This window comes from Tursiops truncatus, chromosome 6 (assembly GCF_011762595.2).
Source record: "Tursiops truncatus isolate mTurTru1 chromosome 6, mTurTru1.mat.Y, whole genome shotgun sequence".
NCBI lineage: Eukaryota > Metazoa > Chordata > Mammalia > Artiodactyla > Delphinidae > Tursiops > Tursiops truncatus.
Genome location: NC_047039.1, coordinates 69,260,458 through 69,283,112, shown reverse-complemented (window position 1 = coordinate 69,283,112; position 22,655 = coordinate 69,260,458). Strand labels below are relative to the sequence as shown.

At 37.4% G+C, this 22,655-nt stretch overlaps 1 protein-coding gene and 1 long non-coding RNA gene across 3 annotated transcripts in view; one reads left to right on the top strand and one right to left on the bottom strand.

The window, feature by feature from the left end:
• Nucleotides 1-22,655, bottom strand: part of LOC109549894 (cytochrome P450 1A5-like) — a 248,868-nt gene that overhangs the window by 22,314 nt on the left and 203,899 nt on the right. The window contains exons 14-16 of the mRNA XM_073806222.1: nt 19,710-19,915; nt 12,862-12,956; nt 331-459 (exon numbers count right to left, since the gene is read on the bottom strand). The gene's annotated coding sequence lies outside the window, so the exon portion shown is untranslated. The remainder of the gene's footprint in view (nt 1-330; nt 460-12,861; nt 12,957-19,709; nt 19,916-22,655) is intronic.
• Nucleotides 1-22,655, top strand: part of LOC109549895 (uncharacterized) — a 38,821-nt gene that overhangs the window by 10,982 nt on the left and 5,184 nt on the right. The window contains exons 2-4 of one of the 2 annotated variants that reach the window (XR_004527013.2): nt 12,887-12,992; nt 17,675-17,790; nt 19,986-20,067. This is a non-coding gene — a long non-coding RNA (uncharacterized lncRNA). Of the gene's footprint in view, nt 1-12,433; nt 12,993-17,674; nt 17,791-19,985; nt 20,068-22,655 lie in introns of those variants that run through there. The other variant, XR_012332550.1, reaches the window with a different exon arrangement.

The following is a 22,655-nucleotide window of genomic DNA, read 5'->3' as shown; positions in this document are numbered from 1 at the left end:
TCAAACACATGGAGTTGCTGGGAGAGTAACGTGATGTACCCAGAGAAGGCATGGAAGCTCTGCACTCCTTCCCATATACCTTGTCCTACACGTTTTTCATCTAGATGTTCATCTGCACCTTTTATCATATTCTTTATTATATAATAAACTATTAAGTATAAGTGTTTCCCTATGTTCTGTGAACTGCTTTGTGAACAAATTATCAAATCCAAGGGGGAGGAGGCCATGGGAAGCTCTGATTTAGAGCCTAGTCAAATGGAAGTTGTGGGCAACTACTATGTGTGATTGGCATCTGAAGTGGGGAGAAGTCTTGTGGGACTGAACACTTACCTTGTAGGATCTGATGCCATCTCCAGGTAAACAGTGTCAGAACTGAGATAAATTGTATCACATCCAGCTGGTGTCAGAATTTCCTGGTGTGGAAAAACACCCACACATCTGGTGTTGGAAGTGTTGTGACTATGGTAGTAGTGTGAGAACAAAAGAGACACAGAGGAGGAAGAGTGAGTTTTTTCCATATAGTTCATCATCCAATCTTCAGTTCCATCTGCTTTCTAGCTACAGAAATAGCGGATCTCTTTAAATGCTTCCATGGAGGCTTTCTAACTTTCTTTCACACAGTACACCAGGTTGGTAATTGACAAATCCCTCCATATTTCTCAAATGCTTAGTATTGTGCAAGTCATTGCATCTCTTCTCACCTGTATCCCATCCCAACTCACCACTGGTGAAAATTATAGCAGTTATAATGCTAGAGTGAGTAGGAGGTTTTTAACACAGTTTATCTCTTACAATGGGATCTTTATTGCTATACAGCTGGCAAGTGATCTAATTCCAAAATCACATCCAAGAGTATGCTATCTGGGACCACTTCTGAAATTACTTATTTTCAGTTGGGTTTCTGCATTGGTTTCCTAGGGCTACCATAACAAAGTCTCACAAAGTTTGTGGCATAAAACAACAGAAATTTGTTGTCTTACACTTCCAGAGTTTAGAAATCCAAAACGAAAGTGTTGGCGGGGTTGGTTCCTTCTAGGCGCTCTGAGGGAGAATCTGTTCCGTGCCTCTCTCTTGGCTTCTGGTGATTAATTAGAAATTTTTGGCATTCCTTGGTTTATAGATACATCACTCCAACCTCTACATCTGTCTTCACAGGCTGTTCTCTCCTTTTATTTCTGTGATCACATGACATTCTCCCTGTGTGTCTCTGTCTCTCTGTTCAAGTTTCCCTCTTCTTATAAGGACACCAGTCATATTGGATTTAGGACTAATACTGGACAGTATGGCATCGTCTTGACTTAAGCAACCTACAAAGACCCTATTTCCAAATAAGGTCACATTTACACATTAGGATTTCAACATATCTTTGGGGGAGTCACAATTCAACTCATAACAGTCCCAAAGACAAAGAAAAATCCTGTCATGGGAATTTGTGTGTAAGTGATTTATTAGGATATATTCCCAAGAAAATACCGTAGGCGGGTGAGGAAATGGGAATGGTAAGGGAAGAAGACCAGTCAAGGATATGTTAATTAAGCCGCATTCAACTGAGGATAACTTTTGCTCACTCCAGTCATGGAGTTCTGGGGACAGTGTAGGCCACAACTCTGAATTGGTCCTCAGAGGCAAAGAAGTTAGATTATTCTCACCTCTGTACCCATTGGTTCAGAGCAATGGCTGGGGGAACATAAATTCCCAGGCATATTTCATTCCTGCTTGTATGGCAAAAGTGATTGTAACAGACTGAAGATAACTGTTATGGACTGAATTATGTCCCCCAAGACTCATATGTTTAAGTCTTAACACCCAGTAGCTCAGAGTGTGACTGTATTTGAAGATAGGGTCTTTAAGGAGGTAATTAAAGTAAAATGAGATCATATGGGTAGACACTAATCCATTATGACCGATGTCCTTATAAGAAGAGATTAGTACACAGACAACACACAGAGGGACGACCATGCGAGGACACAGAAAGAAAGTGACCATCTACCAGGCAAGGAGAGAGGCCTCAGAAGAAGCCAAACCTGTCAACACCTTGGTCTTGGAGTTCTAGCCTCCAGAACTGTGAGAAGATTAATTTCTGTTGTTTAAGCCACCCAGTCTGTGGTATTTTGTTATGGCAGCCTCAGAAAAGTAATACAGTAGCCATTGACAAACATACAGGTGCTGGTTTGCGAAAGTTGAGCTCACACTGGGGGCACGTGTGCATGGAGTGGAAGAAGAATCTGAGGGGATGTGGGAAGAGCACTCATGGTGTCTGCTCTGACCTTAACCCTTGAAACTCCCAGTAAACCATTTCAGGAATGTGTCCTTCTTGTCTCCACGATGTCAATCTTTGCTCTATTAGACATTCTGGTTTCCAGAAAGGATGTAATAAGGGTTCTACTGAAACCTGAAACTCAAACCTTGTCAGTGTAGCCTCTGAAAAATTACCCAGGCTTGCTTTTATACAATGGAGACAGAAACAAGTATATATATGGACCTCAGGAGATTCCTTTAGATGCATCTTGATATTTCTACACCTGATGACAAAAATGAGTGGGTTAATGCAGCAACTGCAGTCGGATGAGTGCAAGGTACCGAGAGAGCATGGGCCATTCAAGGTTGAGGAAACGGGTCACTCCACAAAGTGATCAACCTAGACCAGGTACAATTTTAACCAAGCATAGGAACATCTTGAATACTTAATGGAGGAGTGAAAAGAGCCCTTAGTTGATTGGTTGGTATTGAAAACTCTGCTTAGTTCAGTATATCTAAATTCTATTTTCATATCTGCATACACAAGGGACTTACATCACAGTCCCAAAAAGTACAGTTCATAGCCAAGTTTGAGGAATTGGTGTATGCGGTTGGGGAAATATAGTAAACAATCGCACAAATGGCAGAACCTCTTTGCTTCTATAAAGGACTAGGTCTAAGACTCATGTTATCATCCATTAGGTTAAATCTGTTTTTGTATGCTTTTATGTTTCCAAATCTAATCAGTATAATGTCTAATTGAAATGGCATTCTACAATATAATGCAATATTAAGGTTGATCTTACTTTAGTCATTCCTAATCATAACTGTATTGTTTGCATAATTTTTATCTTTAGTTGGAGTTATAATTTTTTGTATTCATTTTCTACAGAAATAATTTACTGTGGATCTGTAACTCAAAAATTAGTATTTCAAATATTTTTCTTGTTACGTATTTAAAGAAAAAATCACAATAATGATAATTCAACTCTCAAACATTTAAGAATAAAATGTAGAGATGCAGTTCTTATTTTAGAAAAAGGAGCAACATGATAAATGTGATATTACGATTTTTTTTCCAATTAGGAATATTTTGTGTAATATATACATGTCAGGTTATTATAATTTTGATTCTGTCAAGCATAACAATGAATGTGAAATCACTTAGTAGAATTTTTAATAATGTAAATTAAAATTTTTGCATGTGACTCTAAGTGATATAAGAAAATTATAGGTTAACTGCAGGGATGAATCCATTTAGTCATTGTTTATAGTCATAGAATGGAAAATATTCCAAAAACAATTCAACCTATGATAGAATAATCTTCAACATTTTTCTCAGAGCTAAAATAAACATCTAAATAAATCTTGCATTATGTTCTATACGAATAATTATTTTGATATTAGTTTCACAAATGTTATTTTCACACCCAGTGTTAATTAACTTTTAAATCTACTAATTAAAACAGCAGAATCTGGGCTTCCCTGGTGGCGCAGTGGTTGAGAGTCCGCCTGACGATGCAGGGGACACGGGTTTGTGCCCCAGTCCGGGAAGATCCCACATGCCGCTGAGCGGCTAGGCCCGTGAGCCATGGCCGCTGAGCCTGCGCGTCCGGAGCCTGTGCTCCACAATGGGAGAGGCCACAACAGTGAGAGGCCCGTGTACCGCAAACAAAAAACAAAAAAACCCAGCAGAATCTCATGTTCTAATACAAATGGAGACAATTTTCTTCCCAGGGAACCAAGTTAAGTCAGTATTCAAACTTAGAAACAGAATATAGACAAAAATATTAACCTTCCATTTCAGCCAACCTCTAATTAACACATGCATGAAAAAGTAGATTAAACAAAATTCTTAAAACTGAATAACTCCATGCTTACAGATCATCAGATCATGATGAAAAACAAAACAAAAATTGCTTAATTCTTGCATAATTGGACAAGTTAGGAACCAATGGTGGAAACATTTTATGAAAACACAAATCAGTACACATTCTAATATTATCTCAATTAAACCTACACTTACTCATGTCTCTACCATCCTCCTTGTTTCCTCTAACCTGCAGAACCTCTTCCTTATTCATCATCCCTTGCCCAGTGACTGAGAATAGTTAGCTGGAGGATATCCTACCTGCCTTCTCATCTCAACCAATATCAATCAAGCCAGGCAATATTTTAGGGACTGAAGATACAGGAGCGATCAGAAGTCCATATACCTGTCTTCATCAAGGTTATATTTTTACTCAAGTGATAGACATAAATGAATTAAAAATAAATAAGTAATGATCTTAAATCCTGAATCTTACTGTGCAAACTTGAGTTAGTTATTTAACCAGTTATTTAATCTACTAAGCCTCAGACTTTTTTTAACCTATAAAATGGGGATGATAATACTGCTTACCAGTGGCTGTGTGTGTATGAACATATATACAAGAGAATATATATAAAATATATATATATATATATATATTTATCTGCCTTAAGATAAAATTAGCTTTCTTTAAAAGAGAATTATAAATCCCAATCAGATTGAGCAAGGATCCTTGTGTAGACAGAAATCAAGCTCATGGAAGTAAGCATATACTTTAATCAGATCTTGTGCTATAAATTGCCTTTGTTGACATGATGGAATATAAAGAAAGATATAAATTATGGATGATCCAGTGAGCAAAGAACCTTGTTATTTGACTACTTGAGCTGAGGCATGAAGCCCAGAAAAGTGAGAAAGTTAAACATCAAATACAAATAATATTTTACTATAAGGCTGCTTTCTTAACCAGAGGAGTGCTGACTTAATTTGTGATATGATCTCTTCAGAACAAAAGAGATCACCCTGCCTCAAAATAACTTCCAGTGCCCAATATTCTACCAGTAGAAAGCCAATAGAAGTGATTTTCTTAGTTCTCTTAATGGTTTTAGGTCAGTTTAGGTTTCAAGATACACACAGTTACTAAATAAAGTTGCTTTTTAGGTTACTGGACATGAAAGAGACAAGGAAGGGTCAAATGTCACTGAAGGTGGAGACGGAACGGTACAGAAGATGTACTGCCTACACTGAACTTTTGAAATAGATGATCCTGTTTTAGTATCTGGCAGTGACCTAATTTTTCAGTGGAATGTGTCATAACTTGCCCAACATGAGGCAGACTACCCGCAAGTTCCAAGAACCTGCCAGAGGGGCAGTCAGAGGGTATAGCTGAATCTCTACATAATTTGAAGGAGTACAAGAGCAGGCAAGAGTCGATTTGAAGCTGGGAGTGGCAGAACCAGGAAATAGAAGATGGGACGTGAGCAATGCATGTTGCCTCACCCATACAAATCAGACCTGCTGAGTCAAACCAGACTTGAGCAGTTATATGGTACCCTGGGAAAATGAAGAAAAGCCAGGGAAACAATTATGTTGAGGTAGGAAGAGAGAGTCACTAAAGCAGGCTGGAAAGGGAAACAACCCATGTCAAACCAGGAGAAATACTGATGGTCGCACAGTGGCAAAGAAAATGCATGAATAGGATCCACATGATCTTGTGTTAGACACCGCATTGCTCCATCCCACTCATATTCTTGCTTATTCCATACATAAAGGTCTTTAGCATACCTTCTGGAATTTTTGTAATTATGACATATTATTCATGCTGCCCTGATATCCCAGAGTTCACTGACCTAAGTAAGACCACAGGGAAAAGAATTAAGTAGTTCTTTCTTTGTATTCCTAAATCATGATGGCAACAGTCCCCTCATTTGATCGGTAGAACGTAATGACCACGAAAGTGTAATGTCATCTAAGGTGTCTCACACGCTTCCCAAGTCAGTTTTCAGCTACCATCAGGATACAGGGTCTGTGGCCATTGCTGTGCTGGAAGGGTGACCATGAGCTCACAAGAGCCAGCTGTGCACATTTCTCCCAAATCCATGTTTAGTGAATTTATGTTGATAGCTTTCAATTGGCTATGATGGAAAAGACTATAAACCAGGGCTTTTTAATCCTCCCTGGAGAGCTGGTTGTCAAATATTACCAGCACACCACCAGGTTTGCTCTGGTCTTTCTTTCCAACAGCTCTCATTTGTGGCTTAATTCCACTGCTCATGAAGCCATTTGGAAAAGCCCCACCATTGCCACCGCTTACCGCGAGTTCAATAGTAATGTCAATAGTATTGTTGCCAGATGCATCAAAGGCTTCCAATCTTGGGATTGCCAGAACATTCGTGGATTCCATGCAAAGATGGGAAGAAGAATCTCCTACCTCAACTCTTCATTTTTGTCACCTAGGCTCTAAAAACTCTTAGTATTCCCATGGTTTCTTGGTCTATTTTATTGACTTCTCTGTGGTGTCTCAAAATGAATCCAACAAACAGTGTAGGAGATGGATGGTATTCCAACCCTTCTCTGATTTGTTTTACCCCTTAAGGGCCTCATGCCAACTACCAAAATGTGGTTCTTCTTCCCCAAAGGCATATATATATATATGAAACTATGGGAAAGGAGAGAGAAGTAATGTTGTCTGATGACAGGAGGGGCAGATGGAGTCCAACTTAGCCAAAAAGTAAGCATGCCATTTAAACTTATTTTTTAAAGTCATGCACCAATTGTGCTATACATATCTCTTTTGCTCCATTTCCCAGATTAACTCTTCATGCTTTTTCACTCTGCTCTTTGTTGTGGGAAATTAATACATAGGGACTACCTCACTGGTTCCCTTTCCTCCTCACCTCCTGTTGAGTTTGGCCAAAGGAAGACACTAGCAGGAGATCTGAAGCTTGGATGGTCTTTTCTATATAGCTGCTCTCCCTAGGTTCTCATAACTGTTCTCTCCTGTGTCCCTTGTTCTAGGGTTAGAAACAGCTCCCTGCTGTTGCTAGTGTCAGGATACAGCACCATCCCTCACTGTTTTCCTAAAACCTCACCCTGTACCTTTTAAAAAAAATCCTTTCTATTAAAATCTCATCAATTATCCAGTTTGAGTATGCCATTCCTTATTCTGCTGGGATCCTGGCTGCTATGCCAATTAAACTGTCATAGCCCATGGAGTTTAATGTTCTTCTCACTAAAAGTATTTCTATTTGGTATATTAATAAATCATATACTTATGTTGTTTCAACTATAAAAAAACAAGAAACCTAAGAATCATTCTGCGAAAAGTAGTGGTTTACTTGACCTTAATTATTGTACATCTATCTCACCTATAATTTTATGAAATCTTGTCAGAGTTCAGTAATTTTTTTCTGAATGCATAATTTCACTTGACATACAAAGAGAAAAATCAAAGATAATGGAGGAACATTGAGGACACTGTAATATATGTAAAAATATTTTTGATGCATATTGGTGTAAGAAGAATACAGCAATTTTATCAGGGTATTAAATATACAGTGATGAATTGAAACAAATAGGTTCCACTCCACAAACACTCTTTCTAGGTTCAGTTACATTACGGTGAATATCTGGTGACATAATTTTGGTTTAAAGTAGGGAGGTGTTAGAAAATCTACTCTCATGTTAGCAGGATCTTGAGTTTCACATTATTTGGCTGAAGAGTTTCTGGAAAAATATTTCCCTACTCACTTATTCTCAGAAAACCAACAATTGGAATAATTCCAATCAGGAATTAACCGGGAAACATTTCAGACTCTAACCCTCTATGCTCCGGACCATCCTGAGTCAGTCATCCAGCTACAGTGCCTGCTCCAAGGCCAACACAGTCTTGAGAGTGAGAAAGAGGACATCCTTGCCCAGACTTGCAACCAGAGACTAGGAGAAAGGTCATGTGACATGCCTGACTTGTGAAAATGGGGGAAGGAAATACTGGGTCATTTCATTGTTTCCCAATGACTGTATAGTTTGTACAGCCTATGTATTCAACTGGGTAAGCGTTATATTTCCTCTCCTTATGATATAATTTCTACTATCTTACCTAATGACTCTAAAAATGTGATCTTGTAGCTCCATATTTAAATTTAGTTAAAAAATAATGTGATTAAAATGGGGAATAAACCCAAATAAGAACAAAAAAGATAAAAAAGCAAGGCAGAAGACATTTCCAATCCAACTGCATTATTCAGGATGGGATAGGCTATATCGTATTAATAAAATGACCCCTGAAACCTCACCAGCTTAATATATAAAAGTGTATGTCTTGTTTACCCAAAGTCAGCTATAGTTTGATAGTTCTCCAGAGCAGTGCCCTTCCCAGTAGTCCCACAGATACCCAGGCTCTTTTCATCTTCTGGGGCCACCATCAGAAATTCTCGTTTTCCAGGGTGGCTATGTTGGGGGAAAAGAGAGCTGAGGATTGTCTAGACTCTCACTGCTGAGACTTAAAAGTCGCATGTGTTCTAAGGCACAGACCATAAAACTCATCAAATATTCCATGTGCTCTCTTACATCTTCCAGTCTCTATATAGTTAGTTCTGGACAATAAGACTACTTCCAGCCAATAGGCTATGAGCGGAAATGGCATGTCATCTCTGGAATGAGGCACTTAAGTTCTTCAAGCTTTCTCTCCCCCTGCCATGTGACTGCAGTTCCAAATGGTAGAGCTACAAGATTTAAAAGGAAAAAGAAAAAAAAAAAAAGAACCTGATCCCTAAGTCACTGTTTAGAAGGGAGCTGCCCTAGAGAGCTACTGGACCTACAGATGGCTTTGTGTAGGCAAGAGCAGAGTAAAGTTGTACGTGCTAAGCCTTAAGATTTGGAATTGCTTTCACAACATAACCCAGCCTATCTTTACTGATACCCCAGTGAAGATGAATACTTCAGAACTCAGCTCTTCAGTGGAGAAAGTTATAATGAGCCCGGTTTCCTAGAATCCTACTACTGTTGAAAGATGAATATTACAACTCAAAGTTAACAGCATTGCATGAACAGGAATAAAGTTATATGGCAAGAAATGCATCTATCCAGTTTAGAAGCAGTGATATATTTTAAATATAACAGCTAGTTCTCCCAAGAACAGATTTTATCTTACCCCTAACCATTTTTTTTTTCACTTTCTTTTCAGAATCTAAAATAATCTGACTAAGGGTTTTTTAACTGACGGCCAACAAATGTTTTCATAACAGACCTGAGTGACCATTTCCTCACAGTAAAGGATAATAAATTTTCAGGCATCCAGTTCTCTTATTAAAATAGGTCTTCCCAATTGCCTTTTCTCACCTATCAAAAATAATTTCAAGTATTTTTTAATTGAGCATGATATAGATTACAGAAACTGTAGACTCATAATCTCACTCCCTATATAAAAGATACTATTAATATTTTTAATGTGTTGGCTTCAGATTTTTTTTTTATATTTGGAAGTAGAAAGGGCCTGACCCTCTCTAAAATTGGAAACAATTCATGTTAGATGGTCCTAAGAGAAACAAGGCTATAAAATTATTTTTACTAACTTTGCAGATTTTAGTTTAAATATAAGTTGTACATAGTTTGAAATTACTTAATGGGAAACAGACATCCTTGCCTCTTGGTTGGGCCAAACCTCATGACTGGGAAATGTACAGCCAGAGAAACCATGAAAGTACATTTTAAATTTTGCTTTGAGTTTTGAATCCTTTGGTTTCAGTCAAGGTATATGAAGTCAGGTTTATGACTAAGAAAGCCACTTCTTCCCTCTCATGCAATGAATCGGAGGCAATAGGCAGTTAGCTAGAGCTCAGCATATCAGAGAGAGAATTGCTAAGCGGTCAAATACTCTTTTTTTTTTTTTTACATCTTTATTGGAGTATAATTACTTTACAATGGTGTGTAAGTTTCTGCTTTATAACAAAGTGAATCAGTTATACATATACATATGTTCCCATATCTCTTCTCTCTTTTAAAGACAATAGCAGGAAACAAAATGTCCAAGTACTACTTTAAATTTATAGAACTATTATAAACCTAGGAATTTTTTTTAACACTCAAAACAACATAAAAAAGAAGTCTTAAAGATATCTCTTATAGAAGAAATGGAAAATCAGTCATGTTATGAAGTGATTAGTAATAAAAAATTTCTCCCCTTGCTTATAGTATTTCTTTAATAATTGATTTTATATATATTATTCTTTTAAACATGTCACCCTTTGTTATGGTACAGGAAAAAAAATTACAGGTGAATTTTCAGAATCTCTTGTATCTCTCACATACCAGGAGGATTTTTTTTTCTTTGTTTCCATAATCTGGGGCTTTGTTGGGCAGCCTGGAATAGGGGGTGAAGGACGAGACAGTAAGAACAGTAAACAGACCTAGAGTCTGTCATTCAGAGTGAAGTAAGTCAGAAAGAGAAAGACAAATACCGTATGCTAACACATATATATGGAATTTAAGAAAAAAAAAAACGTCATGAAGAACCTAGGGGTAAGACAGGAATAAAGACACAAACCTACTAGAGAATGGACTTGAGGATTTAGGGAGGGGGAAGGGTGAGCTGTGACAAAGCAAGAGAGAGGCATGGACATATATACACTACCAAACGTAAAGTAGATAGCTAGTGGGAAGCAGCCGCATAGCACAGGGAGATCAGCTCGGTGCTTTGTGACCACCTAGAGGGGTGGGATAGGGAGGGTGGGAGGGAGGGAGCCGCAAGAGGGAAGAGTTACGGGAACATATGTATATGTATAACTGATTCACTTTGTTATAAAGCAGAAACTAACACACCATTGTAAAGCAATTATACCCCAATAAAGATGCTCAAAAAAAAAAGAACAGTAAGCTGAAACCCATTCGATTGATCTTCACTGCTCAGGGCTGGGAGTTATTCTTTTGTAAAGAAAGAGTGAAAGGGCAGAGACAGGAGTGACAAGAGGTTGGGTTAAAGGAAAATTTTTAAAGACTTTAGAAATAGAGGGAGAAGATTGGGATTAAGTTGCCATACTGTGATGAGTGGGTCTTTGGGGTGATTGAAAGATAGATGAAGAGGATTTTTATGTTGGGTTTTGTGTTATGAATGGAAATCTTCTTTTCCAGAGGATTCAGTAAAAATTAAAGCATCTCTTTCCCAATTAGAGATGATTTTTCTCAATAAAATGCTGAAATGGGCCAAAGAGTGACCAGCTTCATAGGTTGTTCTGACTTTTAACAAGGTATTTTAATTATCTAGAAAAAAAAAGTTAACCAGACATCATTTTGCTATACAAAGCCAATAAGAAAACAACAAATAATGATTGATCAATGTGGTCAATCACTTAAAGAAAATTCTCAAAATAACAGACTGGGATCAGAACATATATTTCAGCGAGGAATGCTTCCACTTAGAAGTATCAGAAAGCATGTCTAACAGGAGCTTAACAATGGTGGGATCCTTTTCTTACATCACAAGAAATCTGAAAATAAGCCTCTGTTGGCATTTGTTCAGCAGCTCTATGATGGCAGACCTAACACCTCTGTTACTTTCTTTACTTTTCAAGATTGAAATGTGTCTGCCACTTAACAGTGGCAGGTCCTTGAGATGAGAGAAAAACTGGTTTGATCCTTCTAGCTTATGGCAAAGAAAGAGGATGACATAGGAAGTAGAGTGGCCCCAAAAAGGAGGCTTGGGGAAGACAGCAGAAAGGCTTTTGTGTAGTTCAGTGCTACCTACTTCAAGTTTGATTTCTAGGGGTGTCCCACAGGGAGCAATATTTTTGTTTTTTAATGATTCTCCTGTGACTATCCTCACTATTCAGATATTTCCAATTAGTCTGGTTAATACCAGATTGAAACCAGAGTCAGGAAATAAGGATGTATCTGGGCTCTGAGGCATAACTTACTCCTTCTATCCACCGTCTTCCTGAAGTAAAAATCGTTTCACAAAGCAGTATCGATATAAGCAATTTGGCATATATTTGTACCACTAAAAATCTCAGGTTCTTTAATTCTAAAAATGAGCTGCCTTTTGGATAGTAACAGAGGGGAAAGTTGTATCATCAAGGACTCTATTGGCTGTATGAAGTAGCTGGTATATTTTATAATCTTAAAATCTCTAACAACGTAAAGAAAAGGAAGGTTTTCTGTTTGTTTGTTTGGCTTTTTTTTTTGCGGTACGCGGGCCTCTCACTGTTGTGGCCTCTCCCGTTGCGGAGCACAGGCTCCGGACGCGCAGGCTCAGCGGCCATGGCTCACGGGCCTAGCCGCTCCGTGGCACGTGGGATCTTCCCAGACCAGGGCACAAACCTGTGTCCCCTGCATCGGCAGGCGGACTCTCAACCACTGCACCACCAGGGAAGCCCCGAAAAGGAAGTTTTGTAGGGAAAGCTAGAGTTTAATGTGGGTCATGACTCAAAACTTTTACATTTCCACCTGGATGGAGATTTGAAAATTTGACAGATTTCCATCAGAATAAAGTCAACATAACTTATGCCACCTACTTAAATGTGCCTTCAAGCATGTTTGAAATAATGCAATAGAGTATAGCTTCCAGCATCCCTCATTTTGTGCAGCACCACCTTTATGTGCTGTTTTGGTGGCTGGAGTGGCTCTAGTCAGCCCCTGTTCAATGAATATGAGCATCTTTTCTCTGAGACATTACAACCCTGGGCCATAATGAGGAAGTATTCATTAGAAGTGTTTTTATTTTCCTTACTGTGTGGGATTTATTACTGATCTCTCATTTAGGGTTGGTCTGAGAGTAGACTTTGATCACTTCCAGATACCTTCCCATGAACGTTTTTCACCTGAGTTTACTTGTCTCTTTTGAAGTTGAAGAGCTGGGAGTGCCCTGGATGGATAGATTTGGCATCAACAAAAAGCTGTTTTTTCAGGTGGCGCACTGTAAGGAAAGAAAAGAATACAACTGTGGAAAAAGGTATTTTGTTATACAATATGCAAATATTTATATTACCTTGTAGAACAGGTTTGATAAAACACACCCCAAACCAAGAAGAATAACATACACATAGCCTATTCTTCCTACTAATTCTAGCACCATAAAGAATGTGTTTCCATTTCCTTATCATTACAGAGGGTAAAAAAAAGTTTTTGGTGCTATACTGATAAAATTGAAAGATGACAAGAATTGCTATAATCCAAAAATGGTAAGAATAGGAATAAATCATATACAAAGAGGTGTTCTAATATATTAAGCCAACAGAATATAATGTTTTCCAAAAATGTATATATTCTTTTATTTATTATTGATAATGATGAGGATGAAGGTAATAATAATAGCTACTTTTTATTAAATGGCTTAATAAATATCTAATGACATGAATTTTATTTATTTTTTAAAACCACTTTATTTAGGTATGATCGTCATACAAAAAGCTGTAGATATTTAATGCATACAACTTGATGAGTTTGGGAATAAGTTTTCACTTGTGAAAACATCACCACAATCTATGCCATAAACATATCCATCACTATCCAAAGTTTCCTCATATAAATTTCAATTTTACATTAGCCCATTTAATCCCCACACCAACTTTAAGACATAGGCATTTCTTTTACTCTGAAAGGAGTGATCGTTTGCCTCAGGTCAAACTCATTGAATGTTGTAGAACTAGGAATGAAACTCAGGTTTTCAATACTTCAAAGTATAATTATTTAACACCTATTATTTTTTTTGTCTCTCAAACTTTAGAATGTATCCAAAGAAAATACTTAAAAAAAGAACAAATATGCATATATACCTGCATTTATATGTATATATATGCAGGCATATTTCAGCATTATTCATAATAGAAAAAATTTTGAAGTCATTAAAATTAATGAAGCGTGTATCAGTAAGTAAAAATGCTTATAGTAGGATGATGAATTTTAAAAGCTCATTGTAAAAAAGATAGGTGATCCACAGCAATAAACAATAACTCTACTTCTGTGGATAGAGATTTAGAGATGTATAAATAAAAGAAAAACATTTATGAGGGTGAAGTATATACAAGGCATTTTAAGATATCACACAGGGCTTTCACTGTTTTATATGTGGACAATGGATCAAAAATAGATATAAAGGCTAATTGTCTTCTTTTTCTTAGATGGACTGATTTATTTTTATTTATTTATTAAAATTTTATACAATTTTTAAAAGTTACTTTCCATTTACAGTTATTACCAAATATTGGCTACATTCTCTGTGTTGTACAATACAACCTGGAGCCTATCTTACACCCAGTAGTTTGTACTTCCCACTCCCCCACCCCTATATTGCCCCTCCTCCCTCCCCACTGATAACCACTAGTTTGTCTCTGTATCTGTGAGTTTGCTTCTTTTTTGTTAAATTCACTAGTTTGTTGTATTTTTTTAGATTCTACATATAAGCAATATCATATTTATCTTTCTCTGACTTATTTCACTCAGCATAATGTCCTCCAAGTCCATCCATGTTGCTGCAAATGGCAAAATTTTCTTCTTTTTTATGGCTGAGTAGTATTCCATTGTGTGTGTGTGTGTGTGTGTGTGTGTGTGTGTGTATGTGTGTGTGTGTGCATGTACCACAGCTTTTTTATCCATTCATCTGTTGATGGACACTTAGGTTGCTTCCATGCCTTGGCAATTGTAAACAATGCTGCTATGAACATTGGGGTGCATATATCTTTTTGAATTAGTGCTTTTGTTCTTTTTCAGCTATATACCCAGGAGTAGGATTGTTGGGTTATATGGTAGTTCCATTTTTAGTTTTTTGAGAAACCTCCATACTGTTTTTCACAGTGGCTGCACCGATTTACATTCCCACCAACAGTGTATGACGGTGCCTTTTTCTCCACATCCGCCCCAGTATTTGCTATTTATGTTCTTTTTGACAATAGCCATTCTGACAGATGTGAGGTGACATCTCATTGTGGTTGTGATTTGCATTTCCCTGATGATTAGCGATGTTGAGTATCTTTTCATGTGCCTGTTGGCCATCTGCACTTCCTGTTCGGAAAAATGTCTATTCAGTTCTTCTGCCTGTTTTTTAATCAGGTTGTTTGTTTTTTTGATGTTGAATTATAAATTATATTTAAAATTTCCAAGTTAGTTTAAATATTTTCATTTCTTATATATTATGAGACTAATAAAAATATTATGACATATCTTATAAATTATCATATTGAAGATCTCTGATTGTAGATAACAATGAATTCTTTGCTTTGTATTACATTGTGAGAGAATATATTAAACGAAGTTGATGATGTAATCATTAATACTAAAAATAGAAATAAAATATTTTCTCAGTGCTAAGGTAGCTTTTCTCTTTCACATTTTAACTTTTTTGAAATTGGGATGCACCTTGTAATCTATGCAAATATTTAGTGCAGGTTATGAGACATAATTTTTTATAACATATGAAATATTATATCAAGTAAACCTTTGGTATATGTTAGACACTGTACTTGACTTAAAAATGGTATGAAGTGAGGCAAAGATCATCGGGTTTAGAGACATAACAAATTTCTACAACTAGACACATTAGTAACTAAGACTAAAAAGCAAAACCTTGAACTAGCTAATAACTTTTTTTATAAACAGGAATTTTGGGGAGGCTATAATTATAGCACATTGGTATGAGTAAAAACTCAAGGCAGGAATCTTTGTCTGGTTCATGGATATAGCCCTCAAATCTAGTGTAGCAGCTGGCATGACTCAAAGTGTAAATGTTGAGTGAATATTTGAGCTTCTCAGAATTTTACAAAGTTCTAAATATTTAAGTCAAATTAGGTAACAATGGCAAGTACAGATATATATCTTTTGTACCAGGCCAAGTTCTAGGTGCCCTTCTCATATGAACTCACTTATACTTGTCAACCTTATAAAGTAGGTGTTGTTTTTATTCCCATTTGATAGGTGAGGAACCAGAGGCTTTAAGCAACCTGCCCAAGGTCACACAGCTAGTAAATGTTGGAACTGGGATTTGAACTCAAGCCAGATATCTCTGAGCTCTGTGCTCTTCAACAGTGCACTACACTGCCTCTGTAGGATTTTAAGGATTATCTAATCTATATTCAAACCTCACCTGAGGTCTCAAGCATTACTGACACAATCTGTTAGATCAGATCTTTATTCTTTCAATTCCCAGTCTCATATTTCTGCCTACTACGTCAAAGGCGAGGCCGACAATCCAAGCATGGGGATTGGTGGTGGTGGTGGTCTTTGTGATTAAAGGTTAGGTGTTTTGCAGTTTTAAACAAATAATAAAATTACTATAATAGTATTTAACTATTTTTTGCTGCCCTGCGAGGCTTGAGGGATCTTAGTTCCCCAACCAGGGTCAAACCCGTATACCCTGCAGTGGAAGTGCAGGGTCTTAACCACTGGACTGCCAGGGAAGTCCCTGTTTGACATGATATGGCTCAGGTTAAGCAAAAGTTGTTGAACAAAAATCTTAGTATTGATTTGGAGGTTACATGGTAAAATTAGGACAAGATCCCACCTATAATAAACAAAATCAAAGTGTAGGAGTTGCCAATAATATTAATAATATCTTTAAGATAAGTTCATTATCATAGAATGAGTTTTTAGCAAATAATTATATCAATACACATACAAAAAACTTATGAATAATGACTCCATTTAAACAGAGCTTATGCTTCTGTTACATGTTTCTTATTAAAATGTATTTTGCATGCAATTTTAAAGAATTAAATGAAATTATTCAATAACTCACCTTCCTTTTTGATAGCAGAGTGTTAGCAAATAAGACCCAACTTAGCTTTTAAACAACATATACTGCTGGTTATCTTGATTAATAAAAGGTTTAGGTTTAAGGCATCTTTCTTTATACCTCAAAATGCAATTATAAGGCACTATAATTGTGTCAGACATCGTAGTAAATGCAGAATCGATATCAAAGCCACAGCGGGGATATGTGGACAGATTCTGTTTATTCCCCAGTCAGCTTCTTAATGATTCAACCTCTTAATCTCTGTGCGTTTCCTGATATTCTAGACAGGTGACAAGACCACTACCTAAGGCTCCCAGAACATTCTGCTGTAGGCCAGGCCCAACCAGGTCAGAGAAGAATGGCAGGCTCTTCTTAACATAAAAATAACAGATTCTTTGAATGACATCAGCGCCTTTAGCACATGGTGAAATTAGGCAAGATTTTGTTCTCAAGTGCAGACCATGAGAATGAGGAAAAGGAAACTTATCTCTGAGAAGAGAATAATCCCACGTACTTGGCGGATACCAGCCACTGGGCAAACAGCTGATTGGAGGAGTAGTTTAGGAGAAGAGAAAATTACACGGGAATTAGAGTCAAAAACTTGGGTTCAAATGTCAAATTAACCACCTTTTAGTAGTGTGAGCCTGAAGAAGTCTCCCATCTTCCCCAGGTAATGATTCCTACACCAGTAAAATTTGATTAATAAAACCAACTGTGAAGATAATTTTTGAGAATTAAATAAGAATATGTCTAAGTGTTTAATATAGGGCCTGTATGTAGTAGATGACAAAAATTTTTAGATGAATCCTGAAAACATCATGTTAAATTTTTAAAAGTTGGTTTATATGTCATATAGGCCTTTCTTCTCCTACTTTTTAATTTTTCCATTTTTCTCTCAATTTTTGCAGATGACAAAGGATGTGCACCAAATGCAACATAAAGACAAATAATCAAACAAATGGGGCTTAGGAGAAAAGAAGAGAAGATGAAGGATGTACACATTTTCTATCATAGCTATGCTATGGTACGTAAGTGCTAATAATCTACCATTGACCTAATTTATTTTCTTGCATTATAACCCATTTTCTGTTAAAAAATTATAATAATATGCACTATCACATGTCTTATGGTACTCTTTCTTAGGTATTAATTTATCTGATTGATGTACTGACATATTTAGCAATCAAAATCTATAGTTTTTATTTTGAGAAAAGATACCACTGATGTACAGGTCCTCACAGAAAATGAATTTGCCTTTGCACCCTCATGCTGCAGAGGCAGGTGACAGCTCCCCCTACTGACCAACAGTGAAGAGGAAACTATGCACATCTGGTCATATGTGCATACGCTAAAAGCTACTAAGAACTTAATTTATGGGTCTATAGGTGGGAAGACATCTAGACAAATACACACACACATATGCATGCAAGCACACACACAAAAACGCTATCTGCATGCACGCACACACACAAAATTCACGTTTTCACTCCTGTCCCATATGCATAGGCTTGACAAACGCTGAGCATATGGAGAACCAGTTGACAGAATTGAACGGCGTCTTCTTTTTGTGCATAGCAGGAGTGCAATCCAGGTGGACTAATGTAGGCATTTAATAACAGCTATGTAAACCTGCATCCCAGGCACCAAGACATTATTTATTTATAAGTCATTTATGTTTAATGCCTCAGAGTCTGAATGCACAAACCATCTACCATTACAGAAGTACTGGTGGGCAATAAAATGCATTAGAGCTATGTACAATGCACAGTTTAGTATCAAAACCTTTCTACACTGTAGAGTTTTACAAAACTATTAATGACATCAAACACTAAGCACTTAAGACACCATTTTTTTTTTCTGCTACCACATTAGGAACATCAATGGACAGTCCATTTCAACTTGCATCATCCATCCATTTCTAGTATGAAATTAATTTTCTGCTTATACAATAAAGTTTATCTCCACAGTTCTCTTGATTTTGATCCACAGCAGCAAAGGCATGTACATCAGCAGATCAGTACATCAGACAGTATTTTAATTTCATCCAGTTATGAGGTACTCAGGAATCAATGATGCCTGCATTAAGTTTAACTATTTTTTTCATATTCTTTTATTAGTTTCTAACTGTGTCAGACTCTTTTTAATTTATTGAACTATTCAATCAATGTTCATTAGACGTCGACTCTGGGCCAGGCAGTATGCTAAGTGCTGGGTATGCAGCAATGAGCCAACCAAACAAAATCTCTTCCTTCATGGAGATTACATTCTAGTGGGGAGAAATGAATGTCCTCAGTAATTCACACTCAGTCTCTGTCTTCAGTGTATAAAATGTTTCATATAAGTAACAGTGAGTATTCATCATTCCCTTAATGAAGTTTGGAAATGTGAGTTTTGATTGTCTTATGATGGCCTAGACACTATAGTCGACCTGTTCTTTAATAAACTTCTGGCTCTATTTCTAGTTTGTTGCTGATGTTTTTAAATGGGCCCCAAAATGCTAATAGATAGACACCTTGTGAAAATCAGATATTGTGAAATAAAAAATGTGAAATCAGTGGTGCTTACGATATGGAACTCAGTGGGAGATGTGCGTGCATAAAAGAACTTACTACTATTTCTTTAAGACCTTGATCTTTTTCCAGTGTCCCCAAATATAAGCCATCTCTATCACTAAATTTATCATTCTTCTCATTTACAGGGAGTTACAGAAACGCTAAATAAAGCATGATTTGCAAAATCCCCATAAGCTTTGAAAGAGCAGGAAAGATCATCAAAACAAAAATGCCTGTGTACAGACCTGAGTGGGGTTCACGTTTAAGGTTACCTTCTGTTAAAGCTCTGTTTTTAAGCTACTCAGATTAGCTTGTTGAAGCCAAAAGGTAACCTTTCAAGACTGATACGTTTATTAAGTCAAGACTTGGCCACAGAAGACAGTTGCGTTACCTTTTAGCTCCAGGCTGGTGTTGATTATCACTGGGCTGAAAAGTGACTTGCTAACCATGCCCAAGTGCAGGGGAAGCATGTGATCCAGAGTTCCCAGCTACTCTTCTTGTTCCTAATACCAGCACAGTGCGAGGTGGGTGGCCTTGACCATTACTGTCTCTCTCTACAGTAAGGGGTTTGTTGAGGTTTTATCCTGTAGAATGTGCCTGAGTAGTAAGGAGAAGAGATTACATTTAGTTAATGCACTTTTACGGATTCTTTCTCATGTCTCTATAGAATGACCATGAGAGGAAAATAAAGATACCAAAGAAATATTTGAATCAGGTCAAGACCAAGTAGTACAGAAGAACAAACACTGGTAAGATCCAGTGAAGGTAATGTCGGAATGTAAACTGTTCCCTAGAAATGTAATTCTATATAAAATACTAAATAGACCTATAGAGATAATTCTAGCTAGTACTGGAGAGCAAACAGCTCCTTTTTAATATTAAACATCTTTCCTGCTATTAACCACACATTTCTTCTCTTCTTCCTTCTGCTGTTTGTATTCTTGGTTGGTAGAACGGAAATGGTTCAAAACTAGTTGCAGCCATCTTCTTATGTAAGGTAAAATGCAATGGATAAATTGCGCTAAAGAATAATGATTGGCCTGCAGTTACTCCACTTTTTTTTTTGTTTGCAGAAAACTACTGCAATCATGTATTTAATCATGTGTTTACATTTTTAAAAGTCTGAAATGGAGTTGTAGATAATTTGTAGAATTCTGTATCCTTTCAAGTGTCAACGTTGATATTTGGTCCCTTGGAAGAGGAAACAGAGCTTTCACAGCCCCAACTCACTTTGGAAACTTCTTCACACTCTGAGACTTAGGACACACCATGAGAAACACGAGGGGAAAATTAGAAGGTTGGACCTCGGGGAATCGGCTGACTAGTTCTTGGTTTTCTCACCTGAGTCAGTACAAGAAGTTTTTCTCCTTAACTGTAATCTTAATTTAAAATGTTTCTCATACAATTACAAAATTAACAGTGTACTTGACTAAAAAGCAAAGTTATTTTTCTCTTGAGTTGCTTTTGAAACTTCAGTTTTGGGGAGTGAAGACTGTATTCATTTGCTATTGTAGTTTTAACAAATAACCACAAATTTAGTGGCTTAAAAATACACAAATTTATTACCTTATTCTGCTGGTCACAGGTCCCAAACAGCTCTCACTGGGCTAAAATAGAGGTGGGTAAGCTCTAGGGGAAAATTCATTTCCTGCTTTTTCCAGCTTCTAAAGCTGCCCGTATTGCTTGGTTTGTGCTTCTGCCGCCAACTTTTTTTTCTTTTGTCACCAAGTGTAAGCCTTTTATTTTAAATTTAGTATATGACAGGGATTCATTTTCTCTCCAGAAATGTGATGCTAAATATTGACCATTTAAAACCTAATAAGGGCTTCGCTGGTGGCGCAGTGGTTGAGAGTCCGCCTGCTGATGCAGGGGACACGTGTTCGTGCCCCGGTCTGGGAGGATCCCACATGCCGCGGAGCGGCTGGGCCCGTGAGCCATGGCCGCTGAGCCTGCGCGTCCGGAGCCTGTGCTCCGCAACGGGAGAGGCCACAGCAGTGAGAGGCCCGCGTACCGCAAAGAAACAAAAACAAAAACAAAAAAACAAAAAAACCTAATAAGATGCTGAGTGGGAAAGATTAATAATTCAAATGCATTAACATTGCAAATGTCTCTGAATGTTGCAGGCTGCCATCATAGCACGTATTTTATTTGACTCCATGGTACCATTACGCTAGCTGCTGCTCTAAATTCTTCCTCCATCTTTGAAGCCAGCAATATAGTATCTCTCTGACACTGCTTCTGTTGTCACATCTGTCACGTCTCTTGTCTCTGACTTTCCTCTTCTGCCTCTTTCTTCCACTTTTAAAAACCCTTATTAGGGGACTTCCCTGGCCATCCCGTGGTTAAGACTTTGCCTCCCAATAGGGGGTTGTGGGTTCAATCCCTGGTCGGGGAGCTAAGATCCCACATGGCTTGTGGCCAAAAAACCAAAACATTAAAAAAACAGAGGCAATATTGTACAAATTCAATAATGACTTTAAAAATGGTCCACACACACAAAAATCTTAAAGGGACTTCCCTGGTGGCGCAGTGGTTAAGAATCCCCCTGCATTGGCACGGGGTTTGATCCCTGGTCTGGGAAGATCAAACCATGGGTTTGATCCCTGGTCTGGGAAGATCCCACATGCCGCGGAGCAACTAAGCCCGTGAGCCACAACTACTGAGCCTGTGCTCTAGAGCCCATGTGCCACAACTACTGAAGCCCACATTCCTACAGGCCGTGCTCTGCAACAAGAGAAGCCACCGCAATGAGAAGCCTGCACACCACAAGGAAGAGTAGCCCCTGCTCGTCACAACTAGAGAAAGCCCACTCAGCAACGAAGACCCAATGTGGTCAAAAATAAATAAAATTAAAAATAAATAAAAATTTTAAAATGTTTTGAATTCAGAACACAATGATAAAGAAAAATTTATTTTAAAAAATCTTAAAAAAACAAACTCTTGTGATGGCATTAGACCCACACAGATAGTCCAGGAAAATCTCCTTAATTTAAGCAACTGATCAGCAACCTTAATTTTATCTGCAACTTTAGTTCTCCTTTGCCTTGAAACCTAACATATTCACAGGTCTGGGGGATTAGGACATCCAATGGGAGGACATCTTTCAGATGCCACTATTCTGCCTACCACAGAGACAGTAGGTGAGAAGTATTTAATTTCATAATAAAAAGTCAGTTGATAAACACATATAGTGAAACTTGAATGAAAACTTTCAACCTCACCTCCAGATTATGGGGTGATTTAATAGCTTACTTTGGTCACCTACTAACTGACCAAATACTACAGTTGAATGGATCATCTCTCTGTTAATTCACTCAATTTATATTCTAGCATTCAG